Source organism: Schistocerca cancellata, chromosome 7 (assembly GCF_023864275.1).
Source record: "Schistocerca cancellata isolate TAMUIC-IGC-003103 chromosome 7, iqSchCanc2.1, whole genome shotgun sequence".
NCBI classification, from domain to species: Eukaryota; Metazoa; Arthropoda; class Insecta; order Orthoptera; family Acrididae; genus Schistocerca; species Schistocerca cancellata.
In genome coordinates this window covers 125,709,739-125,727,949 of record NC_064632.1, presented here as the reverse complement: position 1 = coordinate 125,727,949, position 18,211 = coordinate 125,709,739, and the positions used below count along the sequence as shown (strand labels likewise).

The following is an 18,211-nucleotide window of genomic DNA, read 5'->3' as shown; positions in this document are numbered from 1 at the left end:
ACGAAGCTCCATCCGGACAGGTCTCGAAAGGCGCTAACGTTACTGACGGACTGGCGTTCATCCGCGGCCATAGGCGTCACAGGATGCGGGTTCGGAGGGGCGCGTGTCGTCACAGCCGCTCTCCAGGCCGGTGTCAGTTTCCGAGACCGGAGCCGCTGCTTCTCAATCAAGTAGATCCTCAACTTGCCTCAGGTGGCCTGAGTGCACCCCACTTGCCAACAGCGCTCGGCAGACCGAACGGTCGCCCATCCACGTGCTAGCCAAGCCCGACAGCGGTTAACTTCGGTGATCTGACGGGAACCGGTGTTACCACTGTGGAAAGGCCGTTGACCGCACTGGTTGTATAGATAGTTCAAGTCTATCGTTGTCATTACTGACTATCGATAGTGCATATACCTTTTTCGTCGTATGATTGAAAATCAGAATAGCTTACAGTTTGACTACATGGCAACTAGGTCGTCTGTAATTTTATTTAGGTAATATGTGGTGGTGGTGGTGGTTGTGGGGGGGAGGGGAGGGGTCCGGACCCCATGAACCACCCTCCTTTGCCAAGTCCCAGAATGTGTTAACAACATTAACATGAAAAACAAAGAAACGTATCAGCATGTATAGTCTGTCTGTAAACTCAAGAGCGAGCAGCACTTCTGGTGGGGGAAGTGGCCTTTCCCGGAAGAACCCTGCCACTGGCTTACAGAGCAACCCAAAATCAGTTGCCCGTTACCTATCTAGCGGTGTAGTTCGGCGTGCAGTGACATATGTCGTTTCTGTCCGTGGGATCTTAGTTGCCAATCTCATTCAGTTTGTGTACTCACTGATATACTTCAGTATCCGGAAGTAATGGATAATCGCCCTGCATTGCAAGAAAATGTGCAGAATACCAAGAAGATATTTGCGCAGAACGAGCATTCGATCGTCTCTAACGTTATTACAGCTTGGGTTAAGGAGGCTACACAAAAAGAACTGTTGGCTAATATTACCAGTCCCAATCAAAGGGCTGCAGTTTATGCAAACGTCAGCCTCGCCAAAATAGGACGCATAAGGAAGGAACGCGAAAACAAGTCGCAGGGTTTACTGGAATCGCCGCGAGGAAAACTAATAATTTACGGAGGAAACCCATCGTTATAGACAGTTTCACAAAGTCGGTCATTCGACAAACGATAGAGGACTTTTACATAAACCAAAAAATAATGCCCACATTACGGAAATTACTCACTGGCGTGAAACAAAAAATACATTTTCGTTGCAGAAAGAGGTTTTACACAAGACATTGCGTGAAATGGGATTTACCTGGAAATACTTTTCGGACATGTTTACGAAGACAATGACAAAAAAGCAGTCCGATTCGAACTAATGCAACACACGTAATTATACATTTCTGGTTACTTTTTAAACACTCTTCGTGTTGCAAGAAAACTTCAACCTTTTAGTAGAGACACAAAGTAAGAACAAGCCGTAAATTCTACAGACTGATTGCACTATATCTGGTTGGTCTTATGACTAGAGGAACATACATTCATATAAATAGGCATTCGGTTCTATGTTTGTAGTAGAATCCTGACTTCCGTTCTTATGTTAATATTATTTACTCTATAATGTTCTGTTTCGAAGAAGCTATCGTCGCTTTTTTTCCTTATACTCTTAACGCATTTGTCTAAAAATAAACGCAGACGGGACGTATCTGTACAGGGCGTCGCCACAGATTTAAAGCGGGCGCCGCGGCAGGGACTGTACTACGTTGTGGAACAGCCTGTAGAAGCGCCCTGTGACGTAGCAGGGTAGGCAGAGTGGGGACTCGCGCGCTCACTCTTCAGTTTACCGACAGACTATAGTGATACGCGAACTCACATTCTTCGACGGCATAATCCATGACATTATCCATTAAAGCGAGAGCCTAGTCGTGCGGTAGGTGTCTCAACTCTCGGTTGTGATAGCATCTCTTGAAAGCTTACATCGTTGATGCTTATTAACGGCCATTTAATGGTAAGGGTGACGTATTTATGATACATTTTCAATGGGCCGTTGCCTTGAAACGGCATACTGCAAGTTATAACACAAAACAGCTAAATTTGCCAAGTAAATATAGCGCCTTCCGTATCGATTGTTGATATTGCGATGGGTCTCACGATATAGTGACATCAACATGAGCACACGATTGCAAGAAGTGTATTGAGACGAGTGTTAGCTAGTGTTGGGCAAACGATACTCGCGTACGAGCGGGCTAGAGATTTCCCGATAGGCCGCAGCGTTCGATACAGCATCGAGCTTGTTCGCGCAATCACGCGGCATTTGATTCGCGCGGTGTGAGTGCAAGGGATATGAAAGAAACGACGATCTAGCCACAAAAATAAGCTGTGACTCTGACAAAACTTTGACTGTTTTCCTTGAAACACCTGTAAAAATAGCATTAAATCCTACCACTCCTATTTTTTAAAATTTACAATATTATTTCTCATACGGTACAGGTAAGTAAGGATATATAAACATTTGTGCTGAGTAAAGGTAACAGAAAAAAACGAAACTGTTGTCCTCCAAAAAATGTTACTTGATTCAACCGAGCACAATATTTTATTTGTTTTTGAAACGTGGTATTGATTTACCTAGTAGGTCGCAAATGAGCAATTCAATCCCTGTTTGCATATTAAAAGAAGAGAGAGAAACGTTACCATATTTTAATCAGTTTGAAAACAAGACGAGAACATTCAGATGAAACAAACAAGACTATTACTCAAGAATTAAATGCCTAACAAACAAAATATGGCGTAATAAATGAGTGTAATTTTTGTCGCGAGAATGAATTACAGCGGAAAGAACCACCTTGGAGGGTACCATCAGACATTGCTAAATCGCGGGACGAGCGAAATCTCGAGAACTGATAAGAATAATGATTGAAATCTGTTATCTATTCATTAGTTGCCATTGTTAGGCATGAGCTGCACCCTAGAAAATATTTCTGTTCGTGTTACACAATTGTATTGTTAAAATCCATAGTGCATTATAAACGCTAAGACTGGTCGTTTTGATAGTACCAACAAAAGTCACTAGATCGCAGGCCGATCAAAACCCGAGATTTCCCGAACTGTGACGTAAACTGTTCGAACAGTTCGTGTCGTCTTCAAACATAGCTGTAGTGTTAGCCATGAATTTTACAACAAATGAACAATATCTCCGAAGCTTACTCTTCTCTTGTTCAAATAATTGCGACAAGTGATTAAGCAGATGTCTGCTATCTTATTTCAGGATAACAAAAGATAGGATGAATGACCAGATTTCACAAACCTGAAACTTCGACGAAACATTAATACCATCACAGTACCACCTGTATAGTATTTTATCACAAAAGAGTAAGATTAGTTTACAGTCGGAATATTTGTATTTTATAAGAACTCTAGCAGAGATAATTGTTGTGCAAGTTACATTAAAAATACGATATGCGATATTTACACGGTACCAATATGTTAACTTTTGTTTCAGGTAAATCAATAAACGGCATGATTACTCCTGTAGATATAAATCAGTTTCGGTTCATAGTATTGTAAGCATTCTAATATAGCAGCATGAATCATTCGCTGCGTGGGATAGACATGTTGTTTCCAAGTTTAGATTGCTTAAATACTGTTTAAGGGAATTATGTACTATTGCGTGGGGAAGAGAGTAAGAAATTCTGACAGGGCTTACTGCGATCCAGTTGAAGGGAACGGTAAGCTCATAGACTTGCATTGTTTTCAAACTTGCTCAATATGCCGCCATGCTACAGCACCCAAAATGCAGATCAAACGGTGCTCGAGTCGTTTCAGAATCTATCGAAACTAATCAGCCCCACTCCTAAATCTTTAAAGCATCGAATTGCCATGTATAAAACGTCATATCTCCCGAACGGTAAGTCGTACAATGATATAATTTTGCAGGTGCATTCAGCTGTGTATAGATATACTGTCTGCAAAATGTGTTGCGAACAGAGTTAGTTGTAAAAAAGTAATAAATTATAGCGCCATGCCTGATGCTTCTCCATGCGGGGTAACCGCGTGGTCTTGGGCGCTATGCACCGGCTCACGTGGCTCTGCCCTTCGGAGGTTCGAGTCCTCCCTTGGGCATGGGCGTGTGTGTTGTCCTTAGCGTAAGTTAGTGTAAGGTTGATTAAGTAGTGTGTAAGCCTAGGGAACAGTGACCTCAGCAGTTTGGTTCCATAGGAAATGCCTGATGCTACAGTTCTACTGCATGCGCAGTGGGGGTGTCAGCAAGGCGTTTTGAAATTATGTGACAAGTTTGTTAGAAATTGCTAACAACTGTCTTTCTCTAATAGTAGATGAATTTAGTGAGGGTAATTTACACACCCCAGTTACGGTGCTTCAAGAGATAGATACGGCTTCTAGGTGAAATACTTTTGTCTTAAACCTCTAATGTAAGATTGTAGCTCTTAACGGGTAAGTTATGACAGTTTTTTAAATTCGATCAATAACTGTATGAAATATTAAAATTCAGGTGTCTGTTGCCCCAGGAACCAACTAGTACACAGCCTCGGGTTAGCCGTTTGGTGGTATACGTAAATTACTTTAACTGAACGAATAATGACAGTTTCAATGTCGTGGCACAAGACGTCACACTGTGCAGATTACGGTCGCAGTTCTTCCCAGATGTGAATAAAAGCTTCCGCTCATTGGCGATGTAAATGGCTATTGCCTATGGTTGGCGATGTAAATAAAATCATCATAAGCGAATACAACAGCTGAAGGGCTCCCTCTCCCACCCCTCCCCCACCCCCCGCCACCCCCCCTCCCGCCCCAAATAGTAAAAGTGCGTATGTTTGAAATTTCAAGGATTTCTAGAAAATTACTAGTCCTTTTTGACACAGGATCTTTTTCAGTTTCTCGGCCAAGTGGTGGAGATGGTTGCGTACAGATCGACAATAGAAAACTTGTAGCCGGCTGCAGAACTCAATGCACAGGCTGACCTTACGCGCTGAAGACAGACAACCGGACAAGTTAGTGAGACCACAGGTAGAACAAATGACCCATAGGAAACTAAATAAGGCAAGACAGGAGGGGAAAGAGCCTCCTACTAAGCAAGCAATAACAGAAAGGCTGACCTTCCCCGAAAGCAGCCATAGAGTGCAGTTTAGATACATGTTCATATTCACATTGCTAAGTCAAACACTGATAATGATGGATGCACACTTCGATTTTATATTGCGGTAATTTTGATATTGTCAGAGTTGTGAGTGTCTGTTACTGTTACGGTTCTTAAACAAATTACAGGACATGAACTTTTCAAATTTTCGAAAGAATGCTTTTCAAATGTTCTAGTTCTCTGAAATGCAATGTCTCAGGTCTGTTCAAGCGATGACTGAGGTGACAAAAGTCGTGGGTTAGCGATATGCATGTGTGCACATGGCGGTAGTATCGCGTGCACAGGGTATAAAAAATGTTTTTTACGTGATTATGGCCGCACGACGGGATTGAATAGACTCTGAACGCGGATTGGTAGTTGGGTATAGACGCACGGGGCATTGCATTTCGGATATCGTTTGGGTATTCAATATTCCGAGGTTCACAGTGTCAAAAGCGTGCCGAGAATACAAAATTTCTGGCATTACCTCTCACCACGGTCACCACAGTCGCCGATGGTCTTCACTTAACGACCGAGAATTACGGCGTTGGCGTAGAGCTGTCAGTACTAACAGACAAGTAACAGGGCTTGAAAAAACTGCAGAAATCAATTTGGAACGTACGACGAACGAATCTGTTAGGACAGTGCGGCGAAATTTGGCGTTAATGGGCTATGGCAGCAAGTTTCTACACGAACGCCTTTGCTAATAGTAAATCTCCAGCAGCCCCTCTCCAAGGCTCGTGACCGTATCGGTTGGACCCTTGACGTTTGGAAAACCGTGACCTGGTCAGATGAGTGCCAAATTCAGTTGGTAAGAGCTGATGGTAGGGTTCGAATGTGGCGCAGACACCACAAAGCCATGGACCCAAGGTACTGTGCAACCTGGTGATGGTTCCGTAACGATGTGCGTTGTGTTTACATGGAAAGAACACAGACCTCTGGTCCAAATGAAGCTATCATTGACTGGAAATTGTCATGTTCGACTGCATGGAGACAATTTGCAGCAATTCACGGACTTCGTGTTCCCAAACAACATTGGAATTTTTATGCGTGACAATGCGTTATGTCGCCAGGACACAGTTGTCCGCGATTGGTTTGAAGAAAATTCTTGACAATTCGACCGAATGATTTGGCCATCCAGATCGTCCGACATTAATCCCATCTAACATTTATCAGACATAATCGAGAGGTCATTTCGCGCACAAAATCCTACACTGGCAACACTTTTCAATTATGGACGGCTATGGAGACAGCATAGCTCAGTCTACGAGGACGAATCAGAAAGTAATTGCACTATCTCTCTGTAAGAGAGCGCTGTGTGTCGTGACCGTGGCCAATGTGTGTAGCAGGCGACGGTAGTTGCTGACACGACAGGTAGGACGGGTGGTGTGGAATCCCGTCGTGTTGTGTGTGCAGAGCGGGCTAGGCTCAGTGGTGCGTCAACGGGATGTTCAATCCAAATTGAAGGTGCGTGCAACGATCATATTCCTCTGGGCTAGAAAGCTCAACTGCACGGACATTCATCGTGAAATCACTGCTGTATATGGTGAGCGTGCAGACTCTCGACCAGGTATTGTGAAGTGGTGCATGGGGGCTTAATTAAATATTATGCAAATATTTTCAATTTTAGTAGCTGTTTGTCCAGTTACGCAGTCTCGTAACCGGTTGGCCCTGACTAGTATTAGTACGCAATCTGACTGCATAGAATAACAACAAAGAATGAAAGGAAATTTCCGTTACCACAATTAATTAATTAAGTCCCCAGCAACTATAAAAGCTATGAAACAACAAAGCACAAATGTAACTGTTCTGTGTGTGGAAGTGTGATTCAACGTACACATCTGGCACGGTTCTTCCTCAATACGACAAGATGCTTTAAACGCCATCTACAATGAAGTAATTTAAAAAACCAAAAATACTATAATTGCACATAAAAACCAGAATTACACTCTAATGCATGAACACAAGACAGATGCTTTGTTGACTGAACCTGTGACCAAGAGACATTGTTAGTTAAGACATTTGAAATAAAAAAAATTTCTTTACCTTCATATATATTGACGAAACATACACTCTGATCATTACAACATCTGCAATCGAACAGCATCGGCTGTCTAGCCCATCACAACAACTGCATACAACATGCTCACAACTAGTCACGACTACATCAGAACTCCTACTGCCCACTTCTCAAAAAAAAAAAAAAAAAAAACACTCTCCACGACGACTTCTCGACAACCACTGCCAGTGGAGGCGGCTGAATAATACTCTTTGGCGCAATCTCTGGCGCTGTGACTCAGTGTAGCCACCTTTCATATGCCCCTCCTCCACGGGCTAGAATTTGATGGTATTTTTGCCAGCATTAGTGGTGAAAATACCACCAAATTCGTCCAAAAAATACAGACAAAAATTAAAAAGTAATATTAATAAGTAAATGTCCCGTAAGTAAATAAATGTTGGCTTTGCACTGACCCTTCAATAACCTAATATATAAAATACAGTAAGGAATACAAATGCTTGCATACATATGGTTTTACATAATAGTTTACACAAGTATCATGTGGTTAAACAATTCAATCAATATCGTCAGCAATGACGAATAGGTGCAGCTAAGAGTCTCATAACATCTCATAAACAGTAAACACACAAAAAATCAGTTTATACAAATATTCACATAAAATCCTTTCAATAGTTCAATAAACAAGTAGGACTCCTCAGAGTAGTTGACAGTTCCAACAGTACCACCCAGCAATGATCAGCAGGTGCAAATAGCAGTCTCATAACATTTCATCAGCAGTATTTAAACAGCTTCAACAGTGGCATCCAAAAATGGCGAGCAGGCGCAGAAGCAGTTCCATCAGTGGCACCCAGTATTGTTGAACAGGTACAGACAGCTACAAGTGACATCATCTCAGTAGAAGCAGTTCCATCAGTGGCACCCAGTATTGTTGAACAGGTGCAGACACCAACAAGTCACATTATTTCAGTAGAAGCAGTTCCATCAGTGGCACCCAGCAATGTTGAGCAGGTGCAGACACCAACAAGTGACATTATTTCAGTAGAAGCAATTCCATTAGTGGCACCCAGCAATGTTAAACAGGTGCAGACAGCAACAAGTCACATTATTTCAGTAGAAGCAGTTCCATCAGTGGCACCTAGCAATGTTGAACAGGTGCAGACACCAACAAGTGACATCATTTCAGTAGAAGCAGTCCATCAGTGGCACCCAGTAATGTTGAGCAGGTGCTGACACCAACAAGTGACATTATTTCAGTAGAAGCAGTCCATCAGTGGCACCCAGTAATGTTGAGCAGGTGCAGACACCAACAAGTGACATCATTTCAGTAGAAGCAGTCCACCAGTGGCACCCAGTAATGTAGAGCAGGTGCAGACACCATCAAGTGACATCATTTCAGTAGAAGCAGTCCATCAGTCGCACCCAGCAATGTTGAGCAGGTGCAGGTAACAGTCCATAATATTCACTATCACTAATTAGACAGTTCATCAGAGCTTATCAGCAGAAATTAAACATTTCCAAGTGGCACCCATAATGCTGAACAAGTGCAGGTAACAGTCCATAATATTCACTATCACTAATCAGACAGTTCATCAGAGTTCATTAGCAGAAATTAAACATTTCCAGGTGGCACCCGTGAATGATGATAGGTGCAAGCACGAACAACAGTTTGAATGCACACACAATTGCTTTTACAAAATTATTATCAATGCTCTTACACTAAACATACAAATTATAATAAATACACAAATTGATATCAGATAATTGTCATATTAAATATTACAAATACACAAATATCAGTAAACCTATAATATTTATGGGTGTCAGTGCAAGCCACAACAAACAAGTAAAATAATATTTAGGAGATAGGTCGGTACCAATTATTTGGGATGAGGAAAGGAAAACACACAAAACACACCCACTCATCTTTCATCCACATATTAAGTACTACTGTGTAATTGAATAGTGTTAACTGTGTCAAAATTTGATGTTCAACATGTGTATCAAGTAGTAGTGGCAGCAACGTATAACAGTCAATAATAGTTAGTCAACGTCGTAGTCGTCATGTCAAGACCAATGTTTGCCAAGCCAAATCAAAATGTACGGTTGCTGAACAACTGTCAGTGTGCCAAGATATGCAATTACTTCCTCTCTCCAAAAAAAGTATATACTGCTTATTGATTTAACAAAGTGTGTGTGTAGACAATCCTCTTTCCACTTGAGTGTTCTAGTCTGCCATCTTCATCCTCCTCGTTCCATATAAACCAACAAAAAAATATGCTCCTCACTTACTTTACCTCTTATCCACCAAAACTCCAATAACCATCAGCATCACGTAATTTTAATACTTCAATAATACCTCTTACGTCGATACATATAAACCTTATCATCAATATCATTTACCTTACCTCTTGTCCACCAAAACTCCAATAATCATCAACTTCACACAATCTTAATACCTCAATAATACCTCTTCAATACGTCGATACATATAAACCTTATCACCAATATCATTTCACTTCCATAACAACTCTTTCCTCTAGTCAGTCTCATCGAACAAGTACAGACAAAATCCTAGTGCAAACTTCAATTTATCATCCCATGCAATCCGAAGACCAGTCTGGGAATATTTTCCTTTGCACGTAATGCAGTAGGGCAACACGCAAACACGTTTTGTGGCGATATGCAGGAATAATCAAATTTTCTGATTATCACGGCATAAGTGCATATGTAAGTGTATGGGTGCGGGGGCACTTTATCACGGGATAATTATATATTTTTATTTTTGTAATTGTATTTTTTAATTTGGTTGAGGTGGCTTTAAATATTGTGGTCTAGCATGAGACTTTTTGCTAACTTATACCGCGATAACATTCGTACGGACATCGGCTGCCCCGAAGTACGTACGATATAATATTTTTTAAACACAACACGCGACTCACTGCCTTCTAATAAATAGTTTGCGTGAGCGCTGCTATTTAGAAAAGAAAATTTGCGTATACTTACGCAAACTATAATTATTAATATGGGTCTCAGGGGACCAAACTACACAAAGATTAACTGAGATATTGCGAAATGTAATGATTTTCAATATTTCTTGTTATTATTTGCAAGGCAAAACTGGAGAGAATCTCATCTGCCGTTAGGCGGCCAAAATGAAACATACTGAACTCATTCAGTGCTGTGAGTTTTTGTAATTGAAATCTATCACCACTGTCTTGAAATTAATGAAAGATCAAAATAGAGAAGTCTCTCGCATTTACATTTAATAACATGAATCGTCAGCGTAATGGCCGACTAAATCCTGCTAGGGTAGACGATCTCTCTGCACTACGAAGTTCTGTAAAAACTTTGTTAATTATAATTAATGGTTGGAATCATGAGACGTGACAACTAAGTCAATAATACACACTTTATAATAACAATTTCTATTATATTTTTCAAAAACACAGATAAAGCTTACGTTAATTATCAGATAGCACTACAATGGCGGCCTACCGCTAGACAAAACAAAACAGGAGAGCTTTGGTTGGTTCAAATGGTTCTGAGCACTATGGGACTTAACTTCTGAGGTCATCAGTCCCCCAGGACTTAGAACTACTTAAACCTAGCCAACCTAAGGACATCACACACATCCATGCCCGAGGCAGGATTCGAACCTGCGACCGTAGCGGTCGCGCGGTTCCAGACTGTAGCGCCTAGAATCGCTCGGCCACTCCGGCCGGCCAGGAGAGCTTTCAATAAACCTATAGTCTCTGGTCCTGTTCATTTTCATTACACAGATAAAAAGAATGTTCTTTTACTTTTATATCACATCGCTGTTTGAGATTTTTAGTGGTATTATTTAACTTTTTAAAACCTTTCTGATACATCGCACACACATATACAGTGTTGAAATAATTTACAATTCACAAGTCGCACAACAAAAACTTCCTATACCTTTCTCCAAATGTCCATTTATGTGACGTACCGTCACATGGCGTAGTGGGAGAACATCAACACGGAACATAACAACTCTCACCTCCCATAAAACAAAAAGAACCTAAGCAATGGCTGCGGAATGAAAGAGACACGCGTGTATTTGCTCCATGGGGACTCATTGTCCTGCGACCTGTAGTGCCAAAACTGCGAAGCCCGCGGCGGAGTGACGAGCCTTGAGCCGGCGCAGTCGGAAACGGAGGACACCCGTGTGCGATACGGCAGGCGGTCGAGCAATCGCACGCCTGGCGGTGGCTGCCGGCGTTCCTCCCTAATTGGTACACAGGGCGCGCCGCGGGGATTACCCGGACCGCTGGCGGCCCCGGGGGCGCGCAACAATCACGCGCCGGCTGCTGCTGCGCATGCGCAGGTGAGATGGGATGATGGCGGGGAGGGGGAAGGGGGGAGGGGCAGACATGGGCTCGCTGTCCGCAGCGTGACGGCGGCCGGCCATCCTCAGAGGGATGATGTGTGGCCAGACCGCAGCGCCCGAAAATTACCTGTTTGCTTCGGCGTCCAGTAGCTAATCAACAGCAGCAGCGAAACTCTATTTCAATGAATACAGTATGACAATTACTGGACACTGCTTACTGTAAATGGCTATGAAAGCCATTTATTTTACCTTCTTGTTCCTCGTGTCCCAAGGGGCGTCGTCCAAAGGAGTACCTGTACGGACGTGTCGATGATTGGCATATTTACGGTCTATAGCCCCCAACGCTGAACCGGTGGTGCAGGATTTACCAGAAGAAATTTTGTGACAACTAACCTACATTTTAGAGCAGTTTTCCAATTGGAAACCTGTAACTCAATTTAAGTTTTATTACTTAATATTATTCTTGCTGACAAACCCTGCAGTTCCTGGCTATTCATTTTAGAGCAGTTTTGCAATTGGAAACCTGTAACTCAATTTAAGTTTTATTACTTAATATTATTCTTGCTGACAAACCCCGCAGTTCCTGGCTATTCATTTTGTCAATTTTCTATTACAAACGAAAACAAACAATTAACTGTGTTTGTAGTGCAATAAGGAAAAAATTTCATTTTCTTAGATTCGTGGAAACACCTTACAAATTATGAAAAAGCTGCAAAAAATATGTTGCACAGTGTGCAAACATATAAGTACAGCAGCCAAATTAAGAAACTTAGAATGCAAAATACAGGGTGCCCATAAAGTAAGTATCCATTTTCATTTTGCAGATGTGCTATAAAAAAATAAACTTATATTCATATAGAGTAGCTAATACTGTTCACCTTCATTGGCAACACACTGTTCCCATCGCCTTGGAACACGCGCTGTAACATTTGTGGGGTTATTAGCAAGCATGCCTCTCGTATTCGCCGCTTCAGTTCATTCAAATGTGGCACCCTGGTAGCATACACTCGGCTTTGGATGAAACCACAAGCAAAAAAGTCCAAAGAAGTGAGGCCGGGCCGGCCGTGGTGGCCGTGCGGTTCTGGCGCTGCAGTCTGGAACCGCGGGACTGCTACAGTCGCAGGTTCGAATCCTGCCTCGGGCATGGATGTGTGTGATGTCCTTAGGTTAGTTAGGTTTAATTAGTTCTGAGTTCTAGGGGACTGATGACCTAAGATGTTAAGTCCCATAGTGCTGAGAGCAATTTGAACCAAGTGAGGTCGGGGAGGGGGTGGGGGGGGGGGACAGAGCAGCCTACATACGACCTGCAGCTCATCCTATCCACCTGTTAGGAAAGGTCTCGTTCAGGTAGTCCCGGACAATGTTTGCATAGTAGGGCGGTGCCCCATCTTGTTAATACATGACAGAGGCAAGGATACCATCCTGTTGCAACTGTGGCTCCAAGAACAACTGCAGCATGTTCAGGTAGGTTGCTCTGGTAATTGTCTTCCCAGCAAAAATCAAAGTCCCATAGATCCTATCTTCTATGAGACCAAGCCAGACATTGACTTTGGGAGAGTCCCTTTGCCACTCAGTGAGTTCATGGGGTTGCTTCTCTGCCCAGATCCGGCAACTGTGTTTGTTGACGACGCCGCTGACACGAAATGTCGCCTCGTCGCTCAACATAACATACATGGTCCTCCTCGGCTGCAGCCTCCAACAGATCATGACACATGGCTGCTAGCCGCCGTTGTGGCCGAGCAGTTCTAGGCGCTTCAGTCTGGAACCGCGCGACCGTTACGGTCGCAGGTTCGAATCCTGCCTCGGGCATGGATGTGTGTGATGTCCTTAGGATTGTTAGGTTTAAGTAGTTCTAGGTTCTAGAGGACTGATGACCTCAGATGTTAAGTCCCATGGTGCTCAGAGCCATTTGAACCATTTGAACATGGCTGTTCGTGCCGCATGGTCTTCATGCTCTAGCTGGTGAAGCACCTCCATATGCTATGCCTTCTTTTCAAGTGTGTACTGAAGCATTTTCCACACTGTGGATTTTGACATGGATAGTTCACGACTCAGCCGGCGGGTAGATGCCGTTGGACTTCTTTCGATAGGTTCTCTCACACGCTGTACAGATTGTGGGCTGGCAGGTGGTCGCCCAACGCGTCTCTTCAGCTACAGATCCTGTACGCCCGAATTTGTTGACGAGCTTCCGAATGACAAGTCTTGTAGGGCATCCTTCCGATAATTTCTCTCAAACAGCCTCTGGACCTCAGCATAAGTTTCGCCGCGTGAACGATGTTCCAGAATTGTGATTCTTTCGGCAATTGTTTACACTGTGATGTCTCTTCACGGTACCTGTAACAGAAATAACCCACATGTACGTTTTCCTCATAATGGATACTTACTTTATGAGTACCCTGTCCAAGTTCTCTGTAATGTTTATTTGATTCAGAAGTTGATTGTAAACAAAATTTCTAGTTACATATCTAGGCAGCTACAGAAACCAGATGGCAATTATAAGAGTCGAGGGGCATGAAAGGGAAGCAGTGGTTGGGAAAGGAGTAAGACAGGGCTGTAGCCTCTCCCCGATGTTATTCAATGTGTATACTGAGCAAGCAGTAAAGGAAACAAAAGAAAAATTCGGAGTAGGTATTAAAATTCATGGAGAAGAAGTAAAAACTTTGAGGTTCGCCGATGACATTGTAATTCTGTCAGAGACAGCAAAGGACTTGGAAGAGCAGTTGAACGGAATGGACAGTGTCTTGAAAGGAGGATATAAGATGAACATCAACAAAAGCAAAACGAGGATAATGGAATGTAGTCAAATTAAGGCTGGTGATGCTGAGGGAATTAGATTAGGAAATGAGACACTTAAAGTAGTAAAGGAGTTTTGCTATTTAGGGAGTAAAATAACCGATGATGGTCGAAGTAGAGAGGATATAAAATGTAGAATGGCAATGGCAAGGAAAGCGTTTCTCAAGAAGAGGAATTTGTTAACATCGAGTGTAGATTTAAGTGTCAGGAAGTCGTTTCTGAAAGTATTTGTATGGAGTGTAGCCATGTATGGAAGTGAAACATGGACGATAACTAGTTTGGACAAGAAGAGAATAGAAGCTTTCGAAATGTGGTGTTACAGAAGAATGCTGAAGATAAGGTGGGTAGATCACGTAACTAATGAGGAGGTATTGAATAGAATTGGGGAGAAGAGAAGTTTGTGGCACAACTTAACTAAAAGAAGGGATCGGTTGGTAGGACATGTTTTGAGGCATCAAGGGATCACAAATTTAGCATTGGAGGGCAGTGTGGAGGGTAAAAATCGTAGAGGGAGACCAAGAGATGAATACACTAAGCAGATTCAGAAGGATGTAGGTTGCAGTAGATACTGGGAGATGAAGAAGCTTGCACAGGATAGAGTAGCATGGAGAGCTGCATCAAACCAGTCTCAGGACTGAAGACCACAACAACAACAATCTAGGCAGCTGCTTCACGTGTCTACAATGCGATTTTGTAAACATCTCTATGGCAACGCCTCTTCGTAGTTCTATAGACGGCTATTATTTTCGCCTGCAGCCGTTTGTGCTTCGCACTTGAAAGCTGTCACAAGCACTGCCAGGTGTGAGAGATTTCAGTAAGTTGACCGGAGTACATGTGCGACATTTTGTTACGCATCTGGCTGTTTATGATGTATCTCTTGAACTATGTGTCGTGCAATGATATATTTGTGTAAGTACATTCGGCGGCGTATGTGGATACTGTCTGCGAAATATGTTGCGAATAGAATTATTAGCAGAGAAGTAATAAATTCAAATGTAATCTATGATGCGGCAGTTTTTAACGTAACTCGATTTTTATGACGTTATATCCCATGAACTGTAGTAGATAGGCGGTTCGTATCTCCACAGGCATTGTTGCCTGACAGTAAGGGATACAAGTATCAAGTTTGGTTGAAGTTGATCCCATGGTTCAGCAGGAGATGTGGAACATACACATACACAAACATATACGCATCCATTTATATAATATGTATGGATACAACTGGATACAACTTGTTTATATAGAGTTTCATATATTAAATTTAAGACATTAAAGAATCGAAAAACCTCATCACTAAGGTACAGGTTATAATTCATTAAAACCGTTATAAACAAAACTAGTTTTTAAACAAGAGCAAAAAAGGTTGAGTTAAACGTTTATGCAAAAATCAGTATTTCAGAATGGTTCAAATGGCTCTAAGCTCTATGGAACTTAACATCTGAGGTTGGCAGTCCCCTAGACTTAGAACTACTTAAACGTAACTAACCTAAGGGCATCACACACGTCCATGTCGAGGCAGGATTCGAACCTGCGATCGTAGCATCAGCGCGGTTCCGGACTGAAGCGCCTAGAACCGCTCGGTTACAACGGTTGGCAATCAGTATTCCAATTTTAAAAATAATGTATTGCAACTATGAGCAAAAATGTTCGTTAAACAAATAATGAACGATGGCAACGTAGCAATCAGTTGCAATCCCAATGTTTTTCTTAACTGCTTTTGCATATGTAGATTTCAATTATAAATAGTCCTCTTCAGGGCATTTGAGTGAGTTGTAATACAATTAAAATCCACTGAAGATGGCTTACAATAATATACAGTTGCTGTGCACAATCGTTTCGTATGGAGTCAAAGCTGGTGTTAGATAAATGAATTATAGCAAAAGGAATGTAACAACAAAAATATTTACTAGTCTACTTCTACGTCTACATCTAAGCTCTGCGAACCGTTGTGAACAGCATGACAGAGGGTACGTCCCATTGCGCTAGTTATTAAGGCTCTTTCTCGTTCCATTCTAGTGTGGGGCGTGGGAAGAAATGATTGTTTAAGTGTCTCTGTGCTTGTAATCAATCTAAGCTTGTCCCCATCTACATCTACATCTACGTGATTACTCTGCTATTCACAATAAAGTGCCTTGCATCGATATGGGAGCGATATGTAGGGGGGTTTAGTATATTCCTAGAGACTTCATTTAAAGCCGGTTCTTGAAATTTTATAAGTAGGTTTTATTGGGACTGTTTACATTATTCTCAAGAGTCTGCCATTTTAGTTTCTTCCACGTTTCTGTGACGCTCTACCACGGGCCAAACAAACCTGTGGTCATTCGTGCTGCCCTTCTCTGTTTACGTTCACTATATTAAGACCCGTGGTCTAGGGGTAGCGTCTTTGATTCATAATCAAAACGTCTTCGGTCCCAGGTTCGATCCGCGCCACTGCCTAAATTTTGATAAATAATCAGCATTGGCGGCCGAAGACTTCCGGCATAAGAAGTCAGCCTCATTCTGCCAACGGCCTTGTCAAAGAGGGCGGAGGAGCGGATAGAGGTTCATGGCACTCTCTTGTCATAGGGGTGGGAAATTGCCCCTAAAGGCGGAAGAATCAGCAATGATCAACATGACGATGCAGAAGGCAATGGAAACCACTGCATTAAAGACACGTAACGTGTATCCACAGGACATGTGGCCTGTAATTGAAGAAGTGTCATGATGATCTCTTCATTGGCACAAGATTCCGGAATAGTCCCCCATTCGGATCTCCGGGAGGGGACTGCCAAGGGGGAGGTTACCATGAGAAAAAGACTGAATAATCTACGAAAGGATAACGCTCTACGAGTCGGGGCGTGGAATGTCAGAAGCTTGAACGTGGTAGGGAAACTAGAAAATCTGAAAAGGGAAATGCAAAAGCTCAATCTAGATATAGTAGGGGTCAGTGAAGTGAAGGGGAAGGAAGACAAGGATTTCTGATCAGATGAGTATCGGGTAATATCAACAGCAGCAGAAAATGGTATAGCAGATGTAGGATTCGTTATGAATAGGAAGGTAGGGCAGAGGGTGTGTTACTGTGAACAGTTCAGTGACCGGGTTGTTCTAATCAGAATCGACAGCAGACCAACACCGACAACGATAGTTCAGGTATACATGCCAACGTCGCAAGCTGAAGATGAACAGATAGAGAAAGTGTATGAGGATATGTAAAGGGGGACGAAAATCTAATAGTCATGGGCGACTGGAATGCGGTGGTAGGGGAAAGAGTAGAAGAAAAGGTTACAGGAGAATATGGGCTTGGGACAAGGAATGAAAGAGGAGAAAGACTAATTGAGTTCTGTAATAAGTTTCAGCTAGTAATAGCGAATACCCTGTTCAAGAATCACAAGAGGAGGAGGTATACTTGGAAAAGGCCGGGAGATACGGGAAGATTTCAATTAGATTACATCATGGTCAGACAGAGATTCCGAAATCAGATACTGGATTGTAAGGCGTACCCAGGAGCAGATATAGACTCGGATCACAATATAGTAGTGATGAAGAGTAGGCTGAAGTTCAAGACATTAGTCAGGAAGAATCAATACGCAAAGAAGTGGGATACGGAAGTACTAAGGAATGACGAGATACGTTTGAAGTTCTCTAACGCTATAGATACAGCAATAAGGAATAGCGCAGTAGGCAGTACAGTTGAAGAGGAATAGACATCTCTAAAAAGGGCCATCACAAAAGTTGGGAAGGAAAACATAGGTACATAGAAGGTAGCTGCGAAGAAACCATGGGTTACAGAAGAAATACTTCAGTTGATTGATGAAAGGAGGAAGTACAAACATGTTCCGGGAAAATCAGGAATACAGAAATACAAGTCGCTGAGGAATGAAATAAATAGGAAGTGCAGGGAAGCTAAGACGAAATGGCTGCAGGAAAAATGTGAAGACATCGAAAAAGGTATGATTGTCGGAAGGACA

The 18,211-nt window shown here is 42.4% G+C and overlaps 1 pseudogene; it reads right to left on the bottom strand.

The window, feature by feature from the left end:
- Positions 1-213: 213 nt before the first annotated feature.
- Positions 214-331, bottom strand: LOC126093346 (5S ribosomal RNA; annotated as a pseudogene).
- Positions 332-18,211: the final 17,880 nt, after the last annotated feature.